This window comes from Lolium perenne, chromosome 4 (assembly GCF_019359855.2).
Source record: "Lolium perenne isolate Kyuss_39 chromosome 4, Kyuss_2.0, whole genome shotgun sequence".
NCBI lineage: Eukaryota > Viridiplantae > Streptophyta > Magnoliopsida > Poales > Poaceae > Lolium > Lolium perenne.
This window is the reverse complement of record NC_067247.2, coordinates 8244207-8250206: the sequence shown is the minus strand read 5'-3', so window position 1 is coordinate 8250206 and position 6000 is coordinate 8244207.

The window sequence follows — 6000 nt, the reverse complement described above, 5'->3', positions numbered from 1 at the left end:
GATTTAAATGAGAGAGAACCTCTCATACTATTTAAGAAATAATTTTGGATCAATTTAAATGGACTAGAAATAGCTACATAGCCATTATTTTGCTCTAGCCCATGATCATACAAACAACTATGTGATCTTTTTACATAAACATGTAGAGTATGTGAAATGTGATTTATGAGAGTTGGAATCAACTCAAAATCACTTATGGTTGATTTTTAATAAATGTTTGAATTTGCAAAAGGCCCTACCTTGCAATTTTTACCACATTAATTCTACAAAGGTGCTAGGGCTGAGACCAGTGAGGTTGGTTAGAGCTTTTCACAAGCTTTCCAACAATACCAAATTCACAAAATTTGGCCCAGTAGATCTCCCTAGATTTAAATTTGAAGTTGGAACCAGTATTGAATTTGAAATAAAACTGAAAATCACAATTTAAATTCGTGGGCTTGGCGGGAACAGCCTAACGGGCCAAAGGGGGGAAAAAGAACAGGGCCAGCCCAGCTACGCGTCCAGCGCGAGTGGGCTGCCTGACAAGGTGGGCTCCACCTGTCAGCATGACTTAAACGCCGAAACGGTAAGCTCTTTTCTGGGACACACGATTAGATCGTGATCCAACGGCTCACGCTCGTCGTCGTCGACGGCGAGACGCGGGCATACTGGCGGCGCAGGGAGGGGGTCGGAGAGCTCACCGGAGCTCCGGCGATCGTCGGCGAGGTGCGCAGCGATGTTGTGGAGGACGACGGCTCGCCTGGTACCGGTGGCATCGCTGGAGGTGGCGCCAATCTTCTCCTCCTTCTGCGGCGGCTCCACGGGCTCTGGCGGTGAAATTGGAGGGCGACAGTGGCTAATGTGGCGGTGGAGATGGTCGAGGAGAGGTTCTGAGGGGAGGGGATGCTGGTGGTGTGAAGATTTGAGAGAGGGGAGGCCTCCTTTTATAGCGGCGGGGCGAGGCTGTGGTGCTGCGGTGAGGTCATCCAAGGCGACGCGTCTACAGGGGCGCGGCGTGCTGGGCGATGACGCAGCGGGGTTGGCAATGTCCTGGCGAGCATGACGCGCGTGATTCCATAGAAAATGGTGCACTGACGCGGGCAGGAACGTGACGCAGGCTCGCAGTACCATGGCGGAAGTCGTCGACGGTGACGACGGCGACCGTCCTCCCCGGTTCGATTGGGCGTGCCTGGGAGGGAGCTGGTATACGGGCGCGTGCGTGTGCGAGAGAAGGGAGCGCGGCGAGATCAGCAGCGATGGGACGAGGCAGTGCTCTGGCGTGCTCTGCGTCGCCACCATGCGCGCGCTGGCGTCACTGTGGGACTTGGGCACGTCCTGGCCTGGCTGCTGCCTTGCTCTCCTTGGCCAAGGGAGGTGTCCAACGTGTTCAGGGGAGAGAGGGGAAGGTTGCTGACAAGGTTCTGCACGGTGGAAATGAGTAGAGAGAGGAATGGCATGGTGAGGTGATGCCATGCCACGGCATGGCTTTGTTTGTCAAAATCTCCAAAGGACAAGGGGTACCAAGGCCTGGCTTTGCTTGCTGGGTGGAAGAGAGAGCTAATGCTGACCAGGGCTTGATGGTTTAGGCTATGATCTGCTGGGTATTAGAGTGAGAGGAGTTGGCAGAATTGTGCACCTAAGGTGCTCGACCAAATGGCCGCATGAAGTAAATTTTGGAATTTTGCAATGATTTTTGGTGGAGTTGATTCAAATAATGTTTGGCACACAATGGTGGTGGTGGTGTGCAAAATGGAGTTGGTTTGTGAAATTTCAAAAAGGGCACAATCTTAAATCTGATTTGATGTCCCTACTTTGCTTGATGATATTTTGAAATTGAGAAAGAATTTGCAGGGTTGTGCTTTACCAAAGTTGTTCTCCTTGATGAGGTCTTGGATGAGGTGCAAAGAGTGGGGAGGTTTTAGTTTAGAAAACTCTTAATCCAGGGGCTCAAAGTGGGCATCATGAGATAAATGGAAGTTTTGACCATTATCTTATGTGAGCTCATTTTGAATTCAAATTTGATTTGATTTGAGTTTCTTTGATTCAAATGGTGTTCTTAAGTGTTTAGTAACATGCTCCAACCAATGGCACAAACCATTTTGGCCTAGGTTGTGATTTGACAAAAATGGCCATAAGCACATGTATGTGTTGATTTGGATTTTTCTCATTTCTTTTTCTTTCTCTCTTATGGATCATAGGATCATATGCTAGGGTTTTAGCATCATTGGTGAGCACCCAAGCAATCATCATGGTAATAACACAAGAATTGAGAATGAGCACTATGCATAGCACATATTCAAAATAAAAGTTTTTGTAAATCCTAAAATTTGAAATTTGGAAACCACCTTTCTCATTGATTTGAAATTTGGGATGTTACAGGATGCTTGTCCGAATGGCAGATTAGGTGGGGGTCGAGAGAGATGATGATGTGCAGGATCTCGTCGGGGGGGTCGCTGATGAGGTCGAGGCTCGTCGGAGGCTCTTCCGAATCTGCCTTGACCCATATTACCTTGCTTCACGCCTCCGCCTCCATCTCAGCCGGCGGCGACACACGCAACCCCGAAGTATCGTCGTAGTAACTGGAGCGGCGGCGCTGGTTGGGTGTGCAGCAGGTAATGCAACAGATCGGCTGGAAAAGGAAATCAGCGGTGGCGCTCACTGGTGGATATGAGGAGGGGGAAAGGGATGCGGATCGGCTGGAGTGGGGGCTGGAAAAGGAAATCGGTGGTGGCGCTCGCTGGTGGACATGAGGAGGGGAGAAGGGATGTGCAGTGGGGATTGGACACAAAATTTCAGAAAATCATTTACACAAGTACAACAGCGATGGGTAGGAGTGGTCGTCACTATAATTGAGAGAACACATCTTGCTTAGTCCCTCCATACCGGTTTATTAGTCCTACGCATAGCTCTAGGTTGTCAATTTGACCAACTTAATATTGGGCATATATTACAAAAAATATACCACTAGAAACTTTAGGTCTTACATTTTCTAATGGTATATTTTTTATGTTATATAATTTATATTATGGAGGTCAAATTGGCAACCTAGGTACGCACGCAAGTTTTATAAACCGGTATGGAGGTAGTAAATACAACAACGCAGACTTAGGCTTAACAAAGTCTGGAACCTAATAATAGTACTTTAAATAGAACATCGCATACTTAGACGACAGAACCAACTTTTGTCACAACTTGTCTTCTTTTTTAATGCCCATGGCAACAAGACAGACTTTAAGGTACATTACATACTCAAAATGATAAGCATGGAAAATATCAAAAAAACATGGTTCATAGATCACAAAAGCATTAAGCAAAGCCCATATATGTTCATAAGAAAACATGAAGTCTTAAGTACATTCACCGAATGATGTAACATATTATTCACATCTACACAAAATATATTGTTCACATCAACACACAATATAGGCAACACCATCAAAAAGCATCAAGACATCGTAAAGCACTGCAAAGGGATTCAGAAGTAGCCGCCTATGCCAAGTTGCCCACCATTTATCATTTTGCATTAATGTGACACATAGCCTCATGCATAAGATAACTTTGAGCACTCCATGAGATTTCGAACAAGGCATTCTTGGGAAAAAATGTGTTATATTCCAGCACATTTTTCATATAATCATGAATTTATGACTGCAAAACAAGAGAACAAATTAAGTATAGTGGCCACAACAACAAAAAGAACTTCATGTAGCTGCCATCTAACCAACATCAGGCGAGTTGCATCATGTGAATTAAGGACTATTGAATAGCATAGTCCCCTCACATGTTCCTTATATTACCTTCAAAGTCTCCAAGATGCATGTTTTGACCACTAGATTTTGCATTGTAAACTTGGAAAAAGTTACCACAAAAAATTAAATCAATTGTGGTTGTTCTTCTACCAAATATTGTTTTTGGAGTGGTGAAAATTTAAGAGCAAAGAAGTTCACCTCGATGTATAGCCTCTCCCTGTAGTACAAAGATCTAAGGAATTCATCAATTGTATCCAGATTGCGGACGATATGGCTTAGAACCAAGAACTTCATTTTGCGCAAATACGGTGTCAATCTTTTGGGGATGATTCTCTGGAGGTAAGAGGTACATATATCATGAAAAATAAAAAAAAAGTGAGTTTCAAGAAGAATAAGATGACTATTATACCTGAACGGTTATGGCTCCTATAAGAAGTTGGCAGCTTTTGCTACGGAGGAAGCAGAACATCGTCAATTTGGTACGCTTATGACCCTCACTGAATTTGGACCGACTGGACCAAGTACAACCAATCTCTCAAGGCATGGTGCATCCTTAATAACCAGATCCTAAAACTCCATAAGGCAAAGGTGCGTCCTTATGTCAAGCACACCAATCGTTTGGAGATTCGGTGAGATGATGTAGAGATTGCTAAAACTGTGCATCCCCTCCAGCTGAAGGAGTTCCAGCAAAGTACAGCTGGAGAGCAGGCGATGGATGATCAACCGCAAGATGAAGACGTCAGAAACCTGGAGTAGCTTGAGTCGAGGTAAAATAAGCACATAATCAATCTCATGGATATGGCAGGACCAAAGGCGAAAGATGCGCAGGGTGGGTGCAGAGCGGAATGCGGACTACGGCAGCGCGTGCAGCTTTGGTATTCCACCATGGAACCACTTGTCGAACGTCGGTCCGACCTTGCAATTCCTACTGTAGAGGCTGATGAATAGGCATTTGAAGGGGCCAGGGTGCGCGGCGAGGATCTTGGAGACTGCGGCGAGGGGCTTGTTTTCTTGGTTGGAGAGGTTGTGGTCGACGGTGAGGTTGAGGGGAACGGAGCACCAGAGGTGGCTCCACCACTTTGAGAGGACTCTTGTCTACACAGAAGATTTGGTGGGGACGAGTTAGATGATGATGTGCAGCATCTCGTCAGGGAGGTCGCTAATGAGATCGAGTCTCACCAGAAGATCCTCCGAATCTGGCTCGACCCGCGTTACTTTGCAGCTTGCCTCCTCCTCCATCTCAGCCGGCAGCGACACACGCAACCCCTCAATCTCCTCGTAGTAACGGGAGCGGCGGCACTGGCTAGGTGTGCAGCAGGTAATGCAGCGGATCGGCTGGAAAAGAAAATCGGCGGTGGCGCTCACTAGTGGATATGAGGAGGGGGAAGGGATGCGGATCGGCTGGAGTGGGGGCTGGAAAAGGAAATCGGTGGTGGTGCTCGCTGGTGGACATGAGGAGGGGAGAAGGGATGTGGACTCGGGACTGGACATGAAATTTTAGAAAATCATTTACACAAGTACAACAGCGACGGGTAGGAGTGGTCGTCACTATAATGGAGAGAACACATCTTGCTTACTCCCTCCATACCGGTTTATTAGTCCTACTCGTAGCTCTTGTTTGTCAGTTTGACCAACTTAATATGGGGCATATTACAAAAAATATACCACTAGAAACTTTAGGTCTTACTTTTTCTAATGTTATATTTTTTATGTTATATAATTTAAATTATACCTGTCAAATTGGTGACCTAGGTACGCACGCAAGATTTATAAACCGGTATGGAGGTAGTAAACAGAACAGCGCATACTTAGGCTTAACAAAGTTTGGAACTTGATAATGTTACCTGATAATAGTACTTTAGACAGAACAACGCATACTTAGACAACGGAACCAACTTTTATCACAACTTGTCTTCTTTTTCAATGCCCACGGCAACAAGACATACTCCAAGGTACATTACATACTCAAAATGATAAGCATGAAAAATATAAAAAAACATGGTTCATAGATCACAAAAGAATTAAGCATAGACCATATATGTTCATAAGAAAACATCAAGTATTAAGTACATTCACGGAATGATGGAACATCTTGTTCACATCTACACAAAATATATTGTTCACATCGGCACACAATATAGGCAAATCCATCAAACAATAGCAAGACATCGTAAAGTGCTGCAATGGGATTCAGATGTAGCTGCCTATGCCAAGTTGCTCACCATTTATCATTTTGCATTAAGTTGACACGTAGCCTCATGCATAAGATAAC